The sequence below is a fragment of the Dermacentor albipictus genome, chromosome 2 (genome assembly GCF_038994185.2).
Source record: "Dermacentor albipictus isolate Rhodes 1998 colony chromosome 2, USDA_Dalb.pri_finalv2, whole genome shotgun sequence".
NCBI classification, from domain to species: Eukaryota; Metazoa; Arthropoda; class Arachnida; order Ixodida; family Ixodidae; genus Dermacentor; species Dermacentor albipictus.
This window is the reverse complement of record NC_091822.1, coordinates 142,000,005-142,024,130: the sequence shown is the minus strand read 5'-3', so window position 1 is coordinate 142,024,130 and position 24,126 is coordinate 142,000,005. Positions and strand designations below refer to the sequence as shown.

Below are 24,126 nucleotides of genomic sequence, written 5' to 3'. Positions count from 1 at the left end.
GTGTCCCACAAATGGCCACGGGAAGGTTTGGGCAAGCCGAAGGCTGAGAATACTCCATCCGTTCCATCTATAGAAACCTGAATTACGGTGGGTTGTCAAGAGGTAGGCGGCAACGCCGAGTGTTGCTACGCGCGTGCGTGCGTGACTCAGCCTTCGCCTGAATGACCCGCACTGCATTGCACTCCCACGCGCGGTGATTGCAGCGTGTTCGGAATGAACCGCGGGCTCCCCTCTCAGCCAAAGAAACTCTCAACCAAAGAAATCTCCTCTTCTATTTACGAGTCTCGCATCGCGCTGCGGTGCTCATTCATCATGGATAAAAAAAAAAAGGGTTCTCGTTCAATGATGGAGAGCGTGTTTTCACGAAAGCGTGGGAAAAAACAAATATATATATACCGTAGACACATAAAACAGGGGGTGGGGTGGGGGGGGGCGGCAGTCGGCTGCTGACCCGGATCATCACCACCGCCTCGCCATGTGGCGTGCGACGCGGTATGCCCTTGAGAAGTCAGTGCCGACGTACGGGGGCAAGATGAAATAGGAGCCCGCCAGGCGAGAATACAGAAGAACCGCCGCACGCCTTCCCCCATTCTCCCGTACGAAGAGTACGCGCCGTTTTAGGGCGCGTCAAACACCTGCCTTGCAGTTCGGCGGTGGAACAACGGGCCCTGTGCTGTGTCGTTTCGGCAGAACAAGAGTGGCGAGTGAGTTGGAGTGGGGGGTCTATGCTGTAGATACAGCCGGTCGAAGAATCGGCGAGACTATAGGTCGACACCGTTTCATTAAACAAACGTGAGAACAGCGCCGTCTGGCACGGTTATGCTTTATTTCCTTTCAGCTTTTTTTTTTCTTTTTAAGCATTGTGCTTGCTTGTCCTTCGGCCGCTTGTTAACGTTCAGGTTAATGTATGTGACGTTGCTCCCCTTTACCGTTTCTTATTTTTTCTGCTCGTAAGCTTGTGGTGCTTTAGATTTTCCCGAGATATTTCGTAGGCGCCCGTAAACGCATCGGACAATTTTCATTCCGATGGCGCTGCCAGCTGCGCCCGTAAACCTTTATTTACGTAGCCTTCGTTTGGAATATATCATCCGTCCTCGAAGGGCCACTTACACGATACCGGAGTCTACACGGAGACCGATGTGACCGGAACTATACAAAGAAAGGACGATTCCGCTTCACTATATATGGAAGAGGAACCGAAAAGAAAAGTACGGCGCCCTTCGTGGAACATCTTTGCGAGCATTCCCACGTCGCTTTTAACAACAACAAAAAAAACCCTGGAAAAAGAATGCTCCGAATGGAGCGATCTCTTTCAAGATGCGCTAACGTTTAATGGCAATGATTGAGAGCTCTTCCTCGGAAAGACGAGTACGGGCTATAATGATTGCACGCAACCTCAGACGCAGTTCGCGTGAGCATCGCGGACTCGCTTTTAGAATGGATGATTCTGCGAGCGCGTCTACCTGTGGTGCAGGAGCAAAACGAAAAGCAAACAAATAAACGAACGAACGAGTGGAAGAGTGAATGAAGGTGGCCCTTCCAAACAGACACCGCCTTAGCACGCGTTTCGTAATTTCTGGCTACGCGTATAGCCGTTTCGGCTTGCTTTTCGGTATAACGATATACAGTTTACGGCTTAACAGACCGTTTATAGTGCCCTTGTGAATTGTGTCCCTCCCACACGTACTCAGTGCTTACTCTCTCCCTTTCTTCCGCTTTCTATTCCCCTTTCCCCCACCCCCAGTGTAGGGTAGCAAACCGGATGCTGTTCTGGTTGACCTCTCTGCCTTTCCTAGCCTTGTTTTCTCTCTCTCCCTCCCTCCCTCTCTCTCTCTCTCTCTCTCTCTCTCTCCTAGCGGTGGCCCAGAGGAACGCTAGGTCAAGGGTTCGACTGTCCCGTCCGCAGCATTCGGACACGGCCACGACGCAAACACGCGAAAGAAAGACCGCTCGTGTATTTAAATTTAGGCGCAGCGTAAAAAAAGAAAGAAAGAAAGGTTTGGGATGGTCAAAATGAATCCGGAGAACTTCGTTCTGGTATCGCTCGTACGACCCGACTGTGCGTCCCTGGCGCGCTATCGATCATTGTTGTGTAACCCAACTGTCGGCGCCTATATGCCCGTCGCAGAAGTGGGATGTTGCGCAGCAGCGGGTGCGCGCGTCTGTGGCGCAGCAGGATTAATGGCCCCCGAATGCCACTAAAACGCAGCCACGCCGTCGGCATTTGTAACTATACAAGCGTCATCCCAATTCGCTGCGTTCATTACAAGCGCCGCCACTGTGCGAAGCAAACGCAGATGAAACGAAAAAAGAACAGAATTCAAGAAATGAGGGCCGGAGGCGCAGAAAGAAACGCGCTCGTTGCAAAACGCACGTCGCGACTCGGCGGTATCGCATTATGGTTTCCGGGGTTACGCCTGCATAACTGGCCGCGCGGATTGTTACCCAAACAAACAGGCTAGCATAACTGCCGCAAGGACACGCGGGAAGGCGACAGTTTGCACGCATATAGTATAGCGGAACGCGCCAGAATCGTATGCCGGCACGCTCTCCTTTGCGTCGTTCGCGTTATTTCGTCGTGAAGCGCGCTCGCGCGTTCCTTCTTGACCGTATACACACCACGACAACGCGGCAGGACACGCCAGGCGTGTGTATGCGCGCACGCATTTCGCTGGTCGAGTAACTCCGGCCGGTGACCGTGACGGGGGGTGATTTTTCCGCCCTCCTTTCCTTCTCTCCCTTATCTTTTTCTCCCCACTCCCCTTTCCCTGTGCAGTGCTGTTGAAGTGTCCTCCTCTGAGAGACAGTTACGGCACTGCACTTCTCTCTTCCTCTCCTTCAAAAGTCACTAGACACACACTCGTCGTGCCACGTCCGTCGCCTCCTCCGTCTCCTCTTTCATGCTATATTTCATTTTTTTTTTCCGCCGAGACGACGCTGTGTACACGCTGCCGGCCGGCGCGCTAACAAGCTGCACTGCAAGCAACTTTTCCGCCATCGACTAAACGGCCGCCTGCCAATGCTTATTTCGACTCGTGCGCGTTGGCGCACGAAGCTATGAAGGCACTGTTGTCTTTCTCGAGGTCGACTGGCCTATGTGAACGTCTTTGTCTCTCTCAGGCCCTCCGCGTGCATGCGTGAGCGAGCTCACCACGGTTTTCCTACCCCTCCCCTCCCTCTCTCTATTTCATCTTTCAGAATCAGAATCAGTTTTATTTTTCTCAAGGAGAGGAAAAATGGACCCCAGAGAAAAAGGTGCTCATTGAGCAGCTTGACGAGGCCTGAGGCCCTACAGGCAGTGGCAACAGCCCGTTTCCACTGCCTTTCCCGTCCCCGAGAGTAATGTAGAGAACCAGACGCATATCTGGATAACATCGCTGCTTTCTCTCTTTATTTCCTCCTCCTCCTCCTCCTCCTCCTCCTCCTCCTCCTCCTCCTCCTCCTCCTAATAAGCCGCAACGACACATAGCCCTGCAGGTGATAACCAAAGCAATGCCGTTCGCCGCTTTGAACAATACCTATCGAAAATTGTCTCCTTAAAAAGTGGGCTGCGTATATATAGGGTATATTAAGTTTGCCTTAAGAGAAAAAATCACACCGGTAGATTTTAGTGCTTTTTTTGTTTCCACTTCCTGTGTTGTACGAGAAGGAATCGCCGCTGTGCCTTTCTGACGACGCCCTGAGCTTTTATATTCTGGCTTGCAATCGGCATCGTATAGATAGCAAAAGACAAACAGGGAGGCGCACCGCGACGATCGCAAGGCGCACAACAATCTACACGATTTGTCAATATTGGGCAATACAACTTGAAAGGCGACACAAATAATTGTTGAATGAAGGTGAAAGGAGATGTGCGCCTGCTAGCATTTTGGCACGTGAATGAGGTGCACGCAGTTGCATTGTGGGAACTACACACCTACGTTTTTTGTCTCATACATATTCCGTATTGTGCATATATGCGCCGACTTGAAAGCTGGGTACGTAGCCATTATTTTGCCAAGCTGCCTGGGGGGGGGGGGTGGGGGGGTGGGGGGGTGGGGTGAGCTAGCTTTATCGTTACAAAGACGCGTCATGCCACTCTCGCGCAGTAAGTGGTCACTACCTACCAAACCAGTCTCTCAATATATGGCTGTTTCACATTCGACAAAAGTAACCTTTAGCAGCAATAATTACAAGGAAGAGTGCGCTATCGTTCTGACATCTTAGCTCATCACTGATCAAAATAATTTTTTTTTGGCAAGGAGGAGAGGAAAAAGAGAAAGTCATGCAGGTTAGAAGTTTTGGAAACACTCCTTACATTGGAAGGAAGGAAGAGTGTGCTTCTAGCTAACTACAGCAAGTAAAATCAAAAGGAACATAAAAGGAAGAGACAGACAGAGAGAGAGAGAGAGAGAGAGGTAAAGACTATTAACGTCAACTGCGAAAGGTACGGACACGTCATCTATCTACATGACTCTGCGGAAATGCCGCGTCCCGACAGCCGCATGCGTCTGTCCACCCGTCAGCTGTGGCACGCGCCACAACGGAAGTCGCCGAGGCTTCTTCCTCCCGAAGCAAGCTACCACGCACTTTCCGGCTACACAACTGTCGTTGTCGTGGCAACAGCTCGCGCACTCACACCTCGGAGTTCGTCCGGCGTGGTACGAAACGAGCCTAGCAAGCGAGCAAGCTAACTCGCGACCTCGCAGGAACAGGAGCGATAAGAAGAAAAGACGAGGCTTCTAAGCGGAGGAAGATGCGGGCCGCCGCCGCCGCTGGGCATCGTGGCTTTCGCATCGTGTACTACCTGCACGAAAATCGGCCAGTTTGCTCTCGTCTCGGATGTCGCACCGCACCGCGCACCGTCCTTGAGAAGGCGCGTCGGGGTGAAAGACAAAGAAAAACAGAAGGGAAGGAATAGAGGAGGAGGAGGAGGAGAGTCGTTTGCAGGTCGCTGTGCCGCGACGGAGATGATTAATTGCCCCGCTTTTCGTGGGCACCTCGTATCTCGCTCGTGGATGTCGCGCCTGTGGCGACAGCCAAGCGTAGGATGACGCCTTTTGCCGTTTGCCTTCGCCTCCCCCGGCAACGCTTCGGCTTTCGCTATTTTCTCTCTCTCCTTTCTTCTCTCTCTCTCTTTACCACTCTCTCCCTACTTGCCTTACAGTTCCTGCATGAGCAGCGACGCCGCAGTTCCCGCCCGAGTACGCCCGGCGTTTACACCGGAAGCTTTGCCTGCGCGCTAACGCCCGTTTGGCCTCTTTGGCGATGTTACTTTGGGAAGCAATGTGCGCGTAGGGATGCGGGTAACAACAACGAGTGAGGAAGAGTGACGCGCGGTTATCCGTGGTCACGTGACAGATACAGCAAAACAGAGAGGCGAGTTGGACGATGTTGCTTTCTGTTTTGCTGAAGCGGGTACTTGCATCTACGTGTCAAGCCGCGTCACTCTCGAAATAGCATAATAATATATCTCCCCCCGTGGCAATCATGTTCGGGAACTCTTTGCAGCGATCAAATTATCTATCACCTGGGCGACATAGCTCAGAGCGTTCCTTGATTATTAAAAGATCTATCTATCTATCTATCTATCTATCTATCTATCTATCTATCTATCTATCTATCTATCTATCTATCTATCTATCTATCTATCTATCTATCTATCTATCTATCTATCTATCTATCTATCTATCTATCTATCTATCTATCTATCTATCTATCTATCTATCTATCTATCTATCTATCTATCTATCTATCTATCTATCTATCTATCTATCTATCTATCTATCTATCTATCTATCTATCTATCTATCTATCTATCTATCTATCTATCTATCTATCTATCTATCTATCTATCTATCTATCTATCTATCTATCTATCTATCTATCTATCTATCTATCTATCTATCTATCTATCTATCTATCTATCTATCTATCTATCTATCTATCTATCTATCTATCTATCTATCTATCTATCTATCTATCTATCTATCTATCTATCTATCTATCTATCTATCTATCTATCTATCTATCTATCTATCTATCTATCTATCTATCTATCTATCTATCTATCTATCTATCTATCTATCTATCTATCTATCTATCTATCTATCTATCTATCTATCTATCTATCTATCTATCTATCTATCTATCTATCTATCTATCTATCTATCTATCTATCTATCTATCTATCTATCTATCTATCTATCTATCTATCTATCTATCTATCTATCTATCTATCTATCTATCTATCTATCTATCTATCTATCTATCTATCTATCTATCTATCTATCTATCTATCTATCTATCTATCTATCTATCTATCTATCTATCTATCTATCTATCTATCCGTGCAGTTTGTACTTCAGACGTCCTTACATTAATAACGACGAAGCACTGCAGAGTTCCCAATACTCCGCGCACTTTGAGAAGCAAAGACGATTCTATGCTGGTAATCCCGCACAAGATATTTCATGTTCTCGCGCGGCCAGATCACAGCTCACTTCTAATCAGTTTTCATCGTAATGGGAAGGAAAACCAGCTCGCACAGCCAACAAAGTTTTCTTGGTCAGCAATCCTGTTTCTTTAAATTACTTTGTCGAAACAAACGCTCCCCGTAAAAAAAGTAAAGAGGGGTGGGGGGTGCGATTCTATACGGAAGGCATTATTCTCACTCGCGATGCTGCTGTCTATTTATCCCGTAATGTCGTTCCCGCTTTGCTTCGCGTTCACGTTTCGCCGCCTACCGAACTTTTCTTTCGCAGCGATACAAGGCGCGCTCTAATTAAACTGCGAGCGGGCGAGGAAGAATTCCGAGGGCGCGCGTATTTCGTTCTTCGCCCGACTGGATCCTTGATTAATTAAGAGCCCCTAGTTCTATTGACTTGCCTTCGCTATCTATCTTGCATTTATTTTTATTCCTTCCTCCGCGAAGCAATCTATTTTTATTTCCTTTCTAACAAGTCCCGATTCCAAGTTATCGGGTACGAAGAAAAGGAATTAATAACAACCTGTCTTCTTGTCCCAGACCTCCCCCCCTCTTTCCCTGCTTCGAAATCACGTGAGACGCAAAATCACGTACACGCATAGTATGTTAACGAATTCGAGCTCGGAAAGTAGGGATCACACGCCCTTTCGGAGACATCCAATATTTATTACGACGCACTGCGCGTTACATTAAGCCTCGGTTCCTTCCATCCGTAAAGCAGGGGACCAAAGAAGTGAGCTAAGACCCTCTTCGGCTTTTACTTAATTTATTCCTTGAACCAGTGGTGGTTTTAGCTCGACATCTCTCTGTTCTCCCTCGCTTGCTTCACATACGGTTAGATCTCGAACCTGCGAAAGCCAAATAAGGCGTTTTTCTTTTTCTTCTTCTCCTTTTGGCTGTGTGTTCAATATTCAATCAACTTTCGGCGCGCCCATTTCTAACCCTCCTGCCCATTTCTTTCTTTCTAGATCGTGCGGTTTTCTATTAATTTTACATGTATTGGAGAGGTGAGACGCTTCCTTAAGTTTTTGCGTGAACGTCAGACGTCGGAATTGCAAAAAAAAAGGAAGAGAAAGGAAGGAGAAGGATAAGAGTGAAGAAACGCAGCGAAGAATAGTACGCGGCGTTGTTCTGGCACTTCTAATCCACCACATACTTCGAGCCCCGTTTCTTTCTTTCTTTCTTTCTTTCTTTCTTTCTTTCTTTCTTTCTTTCTTTCTTTCTTGTTGCGTCGAGCTCTTTCCTCTCCAATCAAGCAGTATGAATGGTTCAGTGTGAGTCGTTTCTTTCCCTTCGATCGCTAAAAGAAAGACAAACAAAATTTTCTAGTCCGCAGAATTTTTCGACGAGAATCATTACTACTCAGTGCTTTCGCCTTTGACTTTCTTTCCTTCACTGTAGGTGCGGGGACGTTCTTCAAGCCGACGTGCGCGTTGTGGAATGCAAGAACTGAATGAAAAGAAGTAACACAAAGCAACCACCCTGTTCGAAAAAGAGTGTGCCTGCTCTCTCAGGAAATTACGATCGGAGCACCTGTGCACGACGAAGCTGACTCAGGGCAAAGCCATGTTCGTGCGACGAAAGGGAAATGACATAAGAGATTCGGGAGAGGGAAGGAATTGGGTTGGGAGAGGGGGCAACGGAGGACCGGATGTCGATGGAAACTGTCGGGCAGAAAAAAAAATATGGAGTCCCCTCCTTTCTCCCGCTTTATTTGCTCGTGACACGAACTTCTTGGGGGCTGGCTTCAATTCTGCGCCGACACAATTACTTGACTGTGGATCGACAGAATTTTGATTTGGTTCGTCGCTTGGTTTGTCGACATTGGTTCGCCGGCGAATCGACAGACCGACGTGGAAGGGCGTGTGGTTGAAATATCTGTCGTACGCGAACTTTTCGAGGCTGTGTAAATCTACAATGTTAACAGTACCGCATGTGTATTGGTGTGGCGCAACCTCGTATGCTCGAATGTGATCTGAATCTTTGTGGAAGTGTTTTCCGTTTTCTCATTCGTATTTCCATCTTCCCTTCCCCTCCATTTATATATATTTACTGCCTGCTTCACTGCGCTTAACTCATTCCTTGATTACCTCGGAAAGCTGAATGCTCATTATTTGGCTGTTAAAATAGCGACAAGGAAAATACGGGGCTAATAAACGTGACGACCAAAGCACACGATTATTGTCGGTGCCATTACTTGACGAACCAGCTTCCTGCTTTTAACAAAGCTGTTCCCTTTGTTACACAGCTGCCATAATGCCATTTCCTCATTTTGTTTATTTCTTCTAACACTCTTCGAATTTGTCTTGTCCACCACGTTGTACCTGTGTCAAAGCGGAAAAAAGGGGGAGGGAGGGGGGTGCACTGGGCTGTCAATTCCTCGTTTCCTTTGCACGGATGGGCTGGATGGATGCAATCAGCATGTTCTTCGAAACAGAGTGTTATCCGGTGCCACCAACCGTCGCCACACACCGCCATAGAAAAAAGAAAAAAGAAAAGAAGAAGATAAAACTGAATTCAGCCCATCAGAAGCAGAACCGAGAAACGTTTTTTCGCATAAAAATGGCCTTGCGATCGACTAGGCTTCTTGTAAATTGTCCAACCATCCGTCGCGCGACCTGGAAGCACGCACAGTTACCGGGCGTCTCCCGCTGTCTGCTTGCTCATTCGCAAGGTGGGACTGGCAATTCTCAGTAATGCGTGCATATCTGGCGCGGTGAATAACGCATTTCTATGGCGTTCTTTTTTTTTTTGCGAAAATACAATTTCCTCGTATAGCAGTGAAGCCATACCCGGGTCGTGACGGGGCAAACAACGCAGGCCCTGTCGCCCCGCGTGCCAGTCAGTGTTGATAATTAACGCTGTCCGGGGGCCCTCGGCGAGCTCCTATAGTATATGCGTTGAAAGCGTGCGCACTGATTAGGTCTCGGGACAGAGTGATTACGCATTCATCGCAATCTGCGCAGAACTGAGGAAACGCGTTCTCCCGCCGTCTCGTTATGTTAATGTTCCAGCTACGCAGACTGGCAGGCATAGGGGCACGTACTATTGCGTGTGCCGCAAATACCACGGGAACACCCGGACGACTGCATGTGCGATTATGGGGAGCCATTCTCGCGCACGGTCCGATCTGGATTCGCCGAGCGATGCGCGTATTTCTTGCGCGTTTCCTATGTGTGCATTCGCGCTATAGTATTTGTGTTTGATGTATAAGTACTGCTCTGGCCTGCAGTCACCGTGCAACAAATGTGATAATGGTACTAGACAAACCTTAGTTGTACGAGTCCCACACGGAGTACTGTGAACGCGTCAAACGACTTCCGCGCTGCCTTGCGTCGTGGCAAATGTAATTATTGAATTCTGTGCTTTTACGCGCCAAAACCAAGGTTTGATTATGAGGCAGGCCGTATAGTTGGGGACACCGGATCAATTTTGACCACCAGGGGATCTGTAACGCGCACCCAATAATGCACGGGACACGAGCGTTTTTGCATATCGCTCCCGTTAACCAAGATGAGGCCGCCGCGGCCGGGATTTGATCCCGCGACCTCGTGCCTATAGCTGCGGAACGCCATAGACGCTAAACCAACGCGGTAAAGACAGTTAGGTTGAGTAGGGCAGACCACAGTTGAAATATGAACAGTTTTCTGACAAATTTCAGCTGAGGAAATCGTACGCGCCGATTCGGAAGCACTGGTATCGAACCAATGGTATCTGGAGATACGCTATCCGCAGGCGAACGTAAAATGTGGCGACCGTACGAGATCGTCAATCGGCGACGTCTCTGCAATAAAAGTAGCGGGAAGAAATAGATGTTTGCACCAGGAAACATCACAAGAAGCTCCATCCACGCAGCAATTATCAGTTCAGTGTTCGTATCGATCAGTTATCCATTTATTGTTTGCTCCACAATACGGAGACATGGAGTACAGTTCGAAATGCTCCGTACCCCAATTTCTCCACAGCGGCTCGCGCAACAGAACAAAACAGATTTTCCAAATCGCCACACCACTCATCTCTCGAACAGATGCAAATTTCATTCAACCTCAGTACCACGTCCGGAGGGGTAATTATTATTTCCTCACTGTTTCCAAGTTCGGTCGCTACGAACCAATTTCCCACGATAATCGAATTTCGCAGATTCCATACATTATAGCGTCTTCTTTTAATTTCTCTCTTTCTTTTCTTTTTCTTTCATTTTTGCATCGTGAAGGCACCCTGCTTAGACTTGATAGCGTAGAATCATATTCTGAAGTTCCACCATCGATCCAGCCGCTTCTTGTATTGAGAGCACATTATCATTACCTAATCTTTATGCTTTTCGTTTATTTGTTTGATTTGCGGCCAGAGAATCATTGCGTCAGTGACGCGTTAAACAAGTCCAAATAGAGTGGTCTGCCTTCCAGCTAGTGTAGGGCAGCATCGGCTTATTGTCGATGTGAGTCGTCGCAGTTCAGCGATCCAGAGCGTACGAGTCAGACAACCGCATTGCGCGCAGATGTGTCCCTGGCTTCCCGAACAAAATCATCGGAGCACGTTATTATAGGTTCCGGTGTTTTTGTTGGCGTGTGCCGACGTCTGCATCGACGTCTTGAGCAGACCACACGGAACCGTTCACGCTCCTGGCCTTCTTGGGTTCATCTATACTCCTTCTTAACCTCTTCGTTCTTTACTCTCAGCTGCCCGTATCGCGCTTTCTCTTCAGACTTGCGACGTAAGTTCTAGAGAGTACAGCAGAAAACGGGACAACGAGAAGCTGAACAGACCCTGTTTATACGTCGTATTGCGGCCGATCATGTCCGGGCTTGGTGTAAACGTGGGCATCCAAACTTAACTTTGCGGCCGCGATACTCATTTTCCAGATCCCCCCCCCCTTTTTTTTTTCTCTCTTTCTTTCTTCTATCTTCGTGTCTCCTGGCTGCTTCGTTTTTTCGGTCAGGCCCCGAAATTGTACTCTCCCCTCACCATCATACTTACGCACCCCAACCCTTTCCTTCAACATTTCTTTTCATTTTCTTTTTGTATCGGGGTTAAAACTGGGCGTAAATCACTCTGCGTTGCGTGTTCCGGGTCATTTCTTTTTTCCTCGCACAATCTCTCTCTCTCTCTCTCTCTCTCTCTCTTTACGGCTGGAGTAGACGGATGCCCAATGTCCGTGATGGTGGCCATCTCCGTCATACCAAAGCGAGCTTGCTTTGAATTTCAGATTTCTTTTTCTCAGTTTGTATTTCGTCTGCATCCTTTTTCCATCGTATCTTGCGGCAAGCCAGCTCTTTTTTCCCCATGTTCACGGGTGTTTCCGCGTTGTTCCGTGCCGACACGCTCTGTACTACGCCTCTCACCTATAGTTCCGTTCAACGCTCCGAAAGCCAAGCCACGGCAGTCCATTCTAAAATCGTTCCAAACGACTTAGTCGCTGTGCCGTCAAGTGAACGTGTTGTTTATGCTGATCGCCTGCGCAAATGTATCCTTTCTGCAGTGGCAAACTTTGAAATCCTGGGCGTCTAATTTACAGCGTACAGAGTGACGACGTAACCATCACTCGTCCACATTGTAGCGAACGCAGATTTTTTAACTAATGACCGTATCTTATAGAGTTCAGGAGACGGTGAACGCGCCGTATATATTTTTCAGCTTGTTTGGTACTGCACGGAACTCTCGATCCGGAGCGCGAGTTCAACCCCTTGCGTGACGCCACAAACGAGCACGCCCTCTGTCGTGGGCTGAATTTTTCATGACGTCCGAGTGCTCATGCTCACACATTTTACTTTCCTTTTTTTTTCTTTATCTCTTAGCGCTGAACGACGTAGACCATTTCCTCTGCCTTCGCCTTACCACGTCTCGCCGAAAGGTTTCTGCGGGGAAATAAATTGGCGTTGAACGTTATTGAGGTTGTTTCGTGCTTCCTTTCCATTCGTCATCGCGGTGGCGCGAAGAAAAGGTGGCGGACTCATGTTTATCTGTTCCCTTTACGCGCATGTCGGGTAGTTACGACAGGTTGTTACGCTATCTGGCTGCATATATCTCTTTTCATCTTTGTCTGCTGCCGAGACGGATTTATGATCGTGTGCCTAAACACACTCGTATTTGCCTCGGGAAAGGCTGGCCGTCTTTAGCTGACGAATTTCTTACCTGCGGCACGACCCAGCGTGAAATGAACGGCCAGACAGCGAGGCACGTACATGCACTCGGACGACGACAATCCGTTCCGTACGCCAAATGTATGTCCACCGCAGGCGCCTGGCCTTCACTGACACACACACTGACCCTAAAACTTCCCGCCGAGTTTCGATTCCCACACAGAGAGAGAGAGAGAGTCGGACAGCGACGTCCCGTTTCTGGAACAGCTACCACAAGGAAATGGTGATTAATGGGTTTTAATGGCGCAAGCGCCGCTTTACCACGAGGAAAGACGAGTGTACATGTGAGAACGCCGACTGCAGACACAGTGACCTCACCACACAAAAGCCATCTCTTCTTTGTTAATAAGTCGAGGGAAGAGAATACGTACAACATGCAAACAACGAGCCACACACCCACCACACTACAATGTATGTGCTCTCGGACTGTGCAAGGCGTCGGGAAAGACATGAAAGCGCATAATAAATTGCTTACCGCGAGAAATGTGCGGTCACTGTGCAGATCAGCTTAGTGTTCCCTCAGTTGCATGCTAACCTCACGAATCAAAATACGCACTCACGCACGCACGGCCGAACGCACGGACGCCATGACGAGCGTGCGCCGAGATTCAATTCTGCTCAGCACGCAAGATGTCCGCTGGACGCAACTACATTCCCTGGAACATTTGTCTTCGCTCCGTCGCGCCGGAAACCGGAAGAGGCAGAAAGACCCGGCCGCGCGCGGACATTATTCATGCTCCAATCCAGAGCAACCACAGTCACGTGGATCATATATCCTAGCTCGTTTCTCGCATAGGCCGCTATAGCCAGAGATGCCGACCACTTCGCTGCTTTTCCCACCCTGCGGTGTCCCCCCACCCCTTCCCAAGCCCTCCACAAACACGCACGCACACACACCAACACGCCAACCACTCAGCCCTCACCACGAATATTCATCGCGGCTGCATGAAAGTCGCGAGGGGCTCTCGTCTTCCTTTGTTTCAGCATTCGCGCAAACAGTGCGGTCGGAAGGCGTGACGCACTGTGTTCCGCGAGCGCCAAAGCTGTAACCCCTCCTCGACCGCAACTCCTCCTCCTCCTTCCCGAACCCTCGGACGGCATAACAGAAGAACGCGCCGATTCTGCGCATAACCACATCCGCGCGCTGGGTACACAGAGAGAGGCGCACGGACGTCTAGCGCGACTGAAATATGCATGTTCTTTTCCGGCTGTTGATCGGATAATGCCTTTCCGGCACTGAATAAGGAGATCGTTTGTTTGCGCCCCGCCTGTTACGCAACACGCAGCGCAACGGCGCTGTTGGCCGTCGTGTACAGACGCACCGCGTGTCCGGGCGCGGTCAGCTTGCTGTGGCGGGGGCCAGTTGTTGGCCGCCGGCCGGCGCCGAGCTGTAAAACGCGCGCGACCGTGAACGCAAAAAAGAAAGAGCGCAATAAGAAAATGAGTCGTTGCACTTTCTTCTCTGACGCGCTCTCGCGCATAGTCGTTCGTCGTCGGCAGAGCTCGTCAGGTTTGTGCGCGGCGCACTTTCTCTTCGCTTCTCTCTCTCTCTCTCTCTCTCTCTCTCTCTCGGGAGGCGTGGGAAAAAAAGCCCCCAACCGAGGCTTGTCGATTGTTCGCAGCGTTCGTGATACGCAATATACACGTACACACACGCACAAACACGCGCGAAGCCCTAAAGCCGCGCTCGGCCAGCCCGCGGACTGGTTCCCTGAATAGTAAACGCAATTTAGAGGCCGTTGCCAGCGCACGCGTTAGCGAAACGTTAGGGGGGTTAACTCAGTCGCGGGCGGTTATAGAACTGCGTGAGACTCGCCGCGGAAAGTCATTGCCACTCGTGCGTGCCGATATAAATATGCTTCCTTTCTTTTTGTGGTTGATTCGTGCGCGAAGGTACGGATCTAGCTTCTGCAATACCGGCAGGTGTTTGGACCCCGTTGGTACGTCATTAAAGAAGGTTGAGCTAGGGCGGGAGGCAGGGGACGGAAAGAAAGACGCGGGCAGCGCGAATGCTATTCCTTACAACTGAAACTACAAGGAAGCCGTCTGCCCCCGGCGCACCTTCGCGCATGCGCGAGAAATAACCGCTAAAAGATACGTAAGAAATAACAAATACCGTGGTGATATAAACGCAGAAAGAACCGCCAACACCATTTTCTTTTTCGAACATACCCTTAGTTTTCGCATGCCCGAAAAAGCCCATCTGTGGCTTAGCAAAAAGAATTCTTCATTTAACGCCACATATTGCATGATAACAGCTGCATCCAGCCCCGGCCTAATTATATCCCCCGCCTCAAGGAATTCACGTTGCCTCCTTTTTTAGGCGCGGTGGAGGATGTTTGTGCGATTAACTAGATATTACAAAGGCAGACAGACTGGAAAGCTATGTCCTCTGTTTAGCAACTATCTGTTGAAAGAATAATATTCTGGACGAGTTGGTGTGACTCTATATTGAGAAATACAGTTCGAAAAAAAGAATGAAAGAAGACGAGGACAGCAAAGGAAGAAGTGACGGAACCGTTTCCTCGGGACCTGAATGTTCCCGTCGTTTTTTTTTCTTTATGGTTATCGTCCTTGTGATGTGTTCCTCGTGTTATACGCGGGAAATTAAAATAACGAATGAAGAGTTCTAGGCACGAGAAGTGCATCAGCTAAAGCACACCTAAAGGGAAAGCGTAGCTCACGCGAGCATGTAACATCGCACTCGGCGCAATTAATATAGATGTATCCCGTAAACTTAACTGAATAGACAGAGATGTATGTTTCAATAGGATGCTGGAAACGCTTACATGGCCATGCGAGCTTATATATAGCATGCTACTAGGGCGACTAATGAAGTTAAACGTGCCTGATAAGCACAAGCACCTAACCTTCACAAGCACGTATACAGTGGCAGTTAACTAAAGCGTATCGTCGATACTCCGGTTTTCCAGAGGGTGTCGCGTACTTAAAGGTCAGTGGAGTTAATGGCATGTGCTGTAACTTTTTGTTTCGTTTTTTTTTCCTCTCTAAATGCGCAGTGACATGTCGGGCTGATCTTCAATACACCGCCAGTGATTCCTCTGACGGGATGTGAAGTTTTTACATAGTTATATAGCTTCGGAGATCTGACCTCACGGAGCACGTGCCGGGAAACTCACTAATGACGTTCTCGAAGCGACATTTACAGCGAATATTGCTGTTAATGGTTCATTGCACGATTTTCGGGTTCCACGTGCGTGCGTAGCCCATATCAACGTCTTCGGCATCGGCACCGTGCACACCATGCGGCGTGTGCTTCCAAAGAACGTATTTGCAGCATTTGCTTGCGTTTCGAGCTGATTTGCGTACTGGAAAAAAAAAAAGAATGACGACGACAAGCCGGAAGTCTGCATACTGAGCGGCAACTGTAGGAAGAGAGGGAGAGAGAGAAGGTAGGAAAAAGCGGGAGGCTAACCAGACGCACGTTCGCTCTGCTATCCTGCACTAGAGGAATGGCGCAAAGAGACGAACAGGAAGGAAATGAAGGAAGATGGAGACAACGCAAATTGCGCGTGCGCACTTGAAGGTGCGCGCCAAGTCTGTAAACTGTCGCTGAGACTTATCGACTTGAGGTACTGTTTAGCAACGCCCTCTCTGCTTTCTGCGCACGCGACAACGCCGGTCTTGGTCCAGAGATATTTGCTTCTCAAAACGGCCTCGCGTCCAGTCGGTTTAATGCTGTCCGGATAGGGCGGCTGCGCCGGACATCGCTGGACAACGAAGGCAGTGGAGTGGTTCAATGGTTTCTCCGGTCCCGCGAGGGTCGCAAATAAGTATGTAGTTTCATACATACATACATACATACATACATACATACATACATACATACATACATACATACATACATACATACATACATACATACATACATACATACATACATACATACATACATACATACATACATACATACATACATACATACATACATACATACATACATACATACATACATACATACATACATACATACATACATACATACATACATACATACATACATACATACATACATACATACATACATACATACATACATACATACATACATACATACATACATCCCTGTATATAGAATAGCATGTAATAGTGGAGAACTTAAGCGTCTTTAGGTCCTCTCGCGTTGTTGCACGATTTAATTAGTTCTGCACAGATCATGCGCAACCACGCAGGATTGAACGAAATCTGAGGCGAGCAAAGAAAGAAAGAAAGAAAGAAAGAAAGAAAGAAAGAAAGAAAGAAAGAAAGAAAGAAAGAAAGAAAGAAAGAAAGAAAGAAAGAACTATTTGTTGTTCATAGCCGTCAGTAGCAATACGTGCGTAAATCTGGGCCTTTCCTAAAAAAAAAAGATTCAATTTGTGGACGCGAAGTCGTGAAGCTGTTTTTATTTTGTTTATAAATTGTCTGTCCAGTTAAGTAATTTTGAGCTCAAACCCCCCGAGACGATCTTACGTCGTTTATAAAATCTGGTTTGAACAAGCCAATAAAACCGCACGTGAGGCAAGCAATAGTAACAAAGACAAAGGTAGAAAGGGCAAGGAAAAACTAAACTATATACAAGTAGTTTACGTTCGTCCGGGTGCGCAGTATCGACCGAGTCGTCTGACGGGCGGCTTTGGCGGGATCGCGCCGAAGTGCAAATTCGAACCCAGAAAGCGGAGGATTACAGGGGACACTGGCGGGGATTACGACAAATATCGAGGGGCTCCGCTTGTTACAGCGTGGCAAAAGCCATCTGTTGCGTTGCCGTTGTGTCTATGTAAGGAATTACGAAGCCGGAAAAAAAAAAGAAAAGAAAAAGGAAGCAGCGTTTACATGCGTTTAGCTGGTTTCCCCGAGTATGGTGTAGTGAGGAGAGGGAAAACGAAAGGAGGAACTCTAGCACGAGTAACAAGGCCCGGTGCAGTACTACTGAAGCCAAGTACTAGGAAAAATACTCCACAGATGTTTACACGTCCGTGCGTTCGTTGAATGACTTAATTTAGTCATTCGTTTGTTCATTTATTCGTCAGTTCATTTGATCGTTCGTTAAGTTATTTATGTGTTCGCTCTCACTCACTCTCTCACTCACTCACTCACTCACTCACTCACTCACTCACTCACTCACTCACTCACTCACTCACTCACTCACTCACTCACTCACTCACTCAATCAATCAATCAATCAATCAATCAATCAATCAATCAATCAATCAATCACTGCGCACCTTAGGGTTTCTATACCATGCTGATCCTTTTTCCGATGACAAGTGAGTCACAAATGTGTTTTTATCCCTAACTAGGAATACTCAAGCTACTTTTCAAGGGTGCCGTTTGTGCTCGAACTGCGTCCGTCGTACACTCATTTTCTAACTCTAGCATATGCGCTTCCTTCATTGCAATCACATCGTTGCTAATTCCTTCGTCATTTTTTTTTTTGCTTCAAGATAACTTGTTTAATCCATGGTGCATTTTTAATCGGCACCTAATACACATTTTCATATACTGATATCCACATTATAGGCTGTACTCTTACTTTTCTTATTCTTCTCGTATTCTGTTGTGCACGATGACAAGCCCAGTAGCGCTTATGTATGCGCGAAAAATCGAAGAAATGCACCCTGACAGCCGCGAAATAGATGTCCTCCATTAAGTATGCGTGGAATGTTCGAACCGCTTCCTTGCAGAAACCCGCGATTTTATTTCTTTACATTCTGGACTCTCGACTCGCGCTTCATTCACGTGAAGTGACTTTAAAACGCGAGAACTTCAATCCTTTCGATTGCATTTTTTTTACGTGTGTGTTAGACCCTGCTAAACGGGAGATTTGTTATACACGCGTGAAACGCAGCACGGTTCATGTAACTGGCCGGTCGCGACTGCATTTTTCTTCTTCCCTTGGCAACGGCGAAGGGCACGTGCAAGGCGATCTGTAAGCGGTGCTTATCGGACACTCTGAATAAATGTAAAAAGGCACAAATGCAAAGGAAAGGGGGGGGGGGGGTTCAGTACATAAGTGAAAGCACATTCCATACTCCAAAAAGAATGTTGCGGAAGAAGTCGGCGAAGTAAGAGTATACGTTAGCTCTGTGCGCTGGTCGCTTATCGAGAGTTGGAAGCTCTAGTTTCCACGGCTGTTGCTTTTTCACTTTCTTGCATTTTTCTCAACCGAACAGATATCGCGTGAGCGGAATATTAAGGAGGCCATTTGATAGCGGAAGGGCAGTGCGAGATATTCTGCCAACTTTATGTTTATGGTAAGGATGAATTTATGGCTGACGTGCACCGATCGCGAATTCACTAAGGGTCTACGTCGGACTTTGTAGCTCGAATTTATTTTCCGAGCAGACACGCAATTTGGATTATTTCTTCATGTTTGTTTGCTTCATCATTCTCTTTCTTTCTTCATTTTTTTTGTTTGTTTGTTTCTTTCTTTCTTTGCCTCTCTGAACACAAATTTTTCGTATTGCCAGTATTCTGGATGCCGGCATAACACCGCCAGATCGGACTTTAAGGGGGCGAGAAAGCAAACAATTAGTCGCACGGCTGCAGCTTTTCTTCTTCTTCTTCTTCTTCTACCTTCTTCTTCTTCCTCCTCCTTCTTCTTCTTCTTCCTTCTTCTTCTTCATGACCCTTAGGTATGGGCGAAAGTATCTAACGAACGAAGTAACGCTACTTGGTGGCACCTTCACAGCGGACCACTGATGAGCATACGTGCGAAAAACAGTGTACTACATGGCTTACTACATGAACAGTTCACATTACGCGGTACTCGTCAGATTGGGATCCGCTCAGAACTATGAGGTAAAATTTTTGTAAATAATCTACGATAATTTTTTATAACTGGCAACGTAGCGCTGTACCTCCATCTGAAATCAATCAATCAATCAATCAATCAATCAATCAATCAATCAATCAATCAATCAATTCTTTATTGACGACTAATGCTCGGTTCCCTTCCAGGCATTCGCGACTGTACTTAATGGGACATCAGGACTGTCTTGTATCTAGTGAACAGCTGCTACATGTAACAGGTACGAAGGAAACGTTAAGTACGATATACACCGGCGGAAGCTGTGGATAGGGTGCAATTTATGAGCCAGGTTGAGATCGCACGTTTAACAATTGAAGCAACCTCCGGAAGCCCAGATAAACAATCTGCGCGAAATTGAAGAAGAAAAAAAGGAGAAATAGAAAAGGGAGGGGGAAAAAAACGAAAATGAGATATAAGAAATCACTTTGCATGTGCGATCGCGAACCTCGAGATTTCCGGAACTTCGAGGGGACCGCGCCGATACCAGCGTCGGGCAACCGGCTTTCTCCGACCGCGGCGGCAGAAGAGCCGGGGGAACTGAAACCGAGCACGCATTTCCGCAACCGACTCCATCGAGCGAGCGATTAAAGAACAAAAATGTAAAATGTAACACTATAGCGTTTTTCTTTCATTCGAACAAAAGAAAAAACGATATCTCTCCGCCGCGCCTGTTGCTTCGACGCACGCGAAGAGAGCGATCGCGTTTCTCGCGCTAGCATGGACGCTGTCGGCGATTGCCAATCGCGTGCGCTGTTTTTTTTAAATCTCAACTCTGTTTGCGCGCGCGAAGAGAAATCAAATTGCTGCGAGGCGCCTCGTACGAGTTGTTTCTCCGGCTTCCCAAGAATATTTTGGGCGCTTTGCACCCCCCTCCCTCCCCCCCCCTCTCTCTCTTTCGCTCGCTTGCTGTCTCTCTCTAAATATTCCTTCACTCGCTCTCTTCTCAGTGGTTCCGAATCGAAGTTACGCTATTTGCCTTTCATTATTACTTTTACGAGAAACGCTTTGCGCAAAGTGGCCGAAGGAGCGCGCAACGAGTCATGCGGGAACTCGTATACGCTACACTAGTTGTTTAACTGTGCGGACCGCGTTTGCTGTTTTGTATCTAAAAGAGTAATTTATTGCTTCGTTTGTGCCGGATTGCACAGGACGTCGGCTCTATTAGTGCTGTAAAATGGATGAAGCTGCGCGCAGCGGCCCAAGAGAAAGAAAACGAAAAACAAGAACAAAATAAAAACAAAGGGAAACAGATGAAGCAAGAAAGTGCGCCGGGGGTTACCCTTTGGTTAGGCGGCATCTTTTACCTGCAGCAACCTGCCTCTTTTGTCCCCGGAGGTATACAGCCCGGTTTCGCAGCACATTCATTAAGCTAAGAATGCAAACTCCCTTTGATTAAATGCTTTTGCTGCGCGCACTAGATAAATCGACGGAACGAGTTGTGCGGTTTACCTCGGACTACACAGAGAAACATTAATTTTGTATGCAAACCGTAAATGTTGCCGCTGGTGATTCAGCATAGGGAAATGAAATTTACGTTCTAGGTTAGGGTTCTTCGAAATCGATTTTTTTTCTTCTGATTTCCCCTGTTTATACCATTTACACCGACTTAAGTAAAGTAGCTAATTAAATGCTTTACAACTAACGACGACGCTTATCAATTTGTTTACTTTCATCCTATGCAACGTGTAATCTTATGGAATCTTTGTTTATCCACCACAAAGGTTGCAACATTATTGTCATGCAATTTTTATGTTTATGCATGCATGGCATCGTCCACGGCAGGAATGCAAACACCGTATCACGTGGATACACAATGTGAGGCGTACGCCCATGCAGCGACGTTACAAGGACGAAGGCAATTTATGATGCTCGAAAATAAATTGAATTCAATTGAATTGAATTCATAAGGAATGTAGGTGGCAGGTGTACGTCAAGAAAAGCCCGACACGCATTGAGGATTCTGCACTTCCTGTATCTCAGTGGGACATACCCATTTTGGACGATTGTCCAAGAACGGGCATGCCTCCAGGGGCACATACCGAAGTGCTAAATCAACGGAAACGTAAATAAAGGAATCTACGAACTATAAAATGGCCATTCTATCAACATATACATGTGAGCCGCAATTATATGTTCAGGTTTTAAGTAAGAATCGTAGCGGGACATGCCCGTTCTGGGGTGATGATGAAGCAACATTCACTGGGCCCGAAATAAATCGGTGGTGCATGCAGGCACCAGACGGGGTGGTTCCCTAGTTATGGGACCCACATGTTTCCAGCAGCTCCTGGCCCCTGTCCGTCAGTGCGAGCTGAATCGGTAGGGCGGGGCTGGATAACAAGGTCTCCCATCGCTCAAGGGGTTGGGGATTGGGGGTGTTGGTGGGAAGGGGAGGAGGGGGGGTCTTGAGTTCTGTGCACTCTGCCAAGACGTGCGGCAGGGTGCCCTTTTCTCTTCTGCAAAAAGGACAGAGCATATCGTATTCCGCAGGGTACATGCGGTTCATCAGTACGGGATGCGCAAGCGATCCCGCCTGCGCTCGACGCAGGATCGTCTGTTGTTGCCTGGTGAGTTTGGGGTGCGGTTCTGGCAGCCTGCACCTTTCTTCTCGGTACATCCGGGTAATGTCGCGAAAGCTGGTAACCGGGTGCGGTAGCTCTTCCGGCTCGTGCTCGGCCCGGATTGACATTTCTCGGGCATGGTAGTCGGCGATGATGTTGCCTGCTACCTGCGAGTGAGCCGGGACCCACATGAGCTCTATGGCTCTTCCCGGAGGCTTGTGCTTGGCTAGAATGGCTCGGGTCGCGGAGGAGATTACCCCCCTGCGGAAGCTTCTGTAGGCTGTCTTTGAGTCGGTGACTACGGTGCCCACGCCCGGCTGTGCGAGTGCGAGGGCTACAGCGCGTCCCTGAAGACAACAGACCCCGCAGTTGCCGAAGAAGCGGCCCGTTCTGGGGGATTGGCCAAGAACGGGCACACACACACAGTGGCAGACATGCCGAGTGGCTATATGAAAGAAAATAAAGTAAGTCAAAGAATACGTTCATCATATTTCACTGTTTCGTTAACAGATCGGTGTGCATTAAAGATGTCTGTGAAATGACAGTATATGTTCAGGTTTTATATAGGAAGTTATTTATTATTTTTTTTACCCAAAGCAGAGATGCGCGCATACTTGGTCAACATAGGAGAGTTATATAAGCCACATTGCTGGTACTTCATATAAGTTCTGCACATATATATATATATATATATATATATATATATATATATATATATATATATATATATATATATATATATATATATATATATATATATATATATATATATATATATATATATAGCCGCCCACGTAGCGACCGTCTCAACAGCCAGCAGCTAGAGGCAGCCAGGCCAAACTCGGGAAAGTACGCGAAGGGAAACTTGGATTTTAAAGTTTCAAGTCTCCATGTGACATGTTCCAAGGGAAAAAAGGTGTTGCTGGTTGTGTATGCAGAGACGTGTAAGATTGTCTATGTAGGTTACAAAAATTTGAAATGTGAACAGGCCGTTTTATTTATATGTGTTCATTAAACAATTGCTACACTTTGTCAATACACACGCACACACGCACACGCACGCACACACACACGCACACACACACGCACACACACACGCACACAAAAGTCGTCAATCTCTTTAATATATGAAACAAGACGAGCGAGATTTTAAACATCATACTGAAGTTCGCGCGCTTCATTGCCTGACTCAGACTGCTCTCGTAAATCGCGACAAAGGAATGCCACAAGCCAAGTTAACGCTGGGGAATACTAAAATCCTCGCTAACTATAAGCCTCTCAAGAAGGAAAACTATAAGGCAACCTTCGACGTCGATAACCGTATCCGAGCGTACACTGCACCCCGCCTCGATCACAAGCCCACTAATTACGGTCACACTTATAGACTTGCTTATATGCACACGAAGGCATCGCGGGTGCCGGGTGATTGAGGACGTGGCCCTGCTTGTTGCAAAGTTCAGCGCGCGCACGCAAGAACGAAAGGTGTGTGGGCGAGGAAAAAAAAAATAAAAATACGGGGCAAGGAACAGAACAGGGCGCCCGCGCGAAGCAATAGCAACGAATGCTCTCCGGCATCCCGCAGCCCCTAGCTCTTCCGTTTCCACATACAAACCGCTGTTCCTCCCCGCCAAAATCCGAGGCCCCGTGCCCCCTGCCGCCTGTCCGTCCCTCACACCTTCCTCGCGTAATCTCCTCGATTTCGTATGCGCCAGGCATCCTATTAGAGGCCATGGCCACGGCATTCTCCGCACAGGACAAAAAGAAAGACAAGAATGAAAGGACGAGGAAGAGTACCACTGGAAGCGGCCATCGCAAAACGCCAGGAATAAAACAGTGAACGGCGCCTGCCGCCTGCTCGGTGTTCAAGGTGCGCGCAACTCCCGCCAGCCAAGGAAAGAAGGCTGGACGTTTATGCGGCGTCGGTGGCTGCCGCCGCCATTGCTTATCAGCCCGTGGCAGCGGGGAGGCACGAAAAAAAAACAACGACGACGAGACGGGAACGCACAGGAGAACGCCTGCAACCAGTCTGTCCCGCGCACTATACAGTTCGTGCCGCGTGCACAACGTGGCCGCCGCTAGCTGTGCGTGCGTGCGGGGTCTATTATGCAGGCTTTAAAAAAGCGCCCGGTGCCCCGAAATGATTGGACCG

The 24,126-nt window shown here is 47.8% G+C and overlaps 1 protein-coding gene and 1 long non-coding RNA gene across 5 annotated transcripts in view; one reads left to right on the top strand and one right to left on the bottom strand.

Annotated features, from left to right (window-relative positions):
- LOC139056127 (uncharacterized) overlaps window positions 1-8,602 on the top strand; it is a 66,488-nt gene extending 57,886 nt beyond the window's left edge. For both annotated transcript variants that reach the window (XR_011512173.1, XR_011512174.1), the window contains one exon: window positions 7,868-8,602. This is a non-coding gene — a long non-coding RNA (uncharacterized lncRNA). The remainder of the gene's footprint in view (window positions 1-7,867) is intronic.
- Window positions 1-24,126, bottom strand: part of LOC139056122 (mucin-2-like) — a 268,904-nt gene that overhangs the window by 137,800 nt on the left and 106,978 nt on the right. The gene's annotated exons all lie outside the window — the stretch shown is intronic.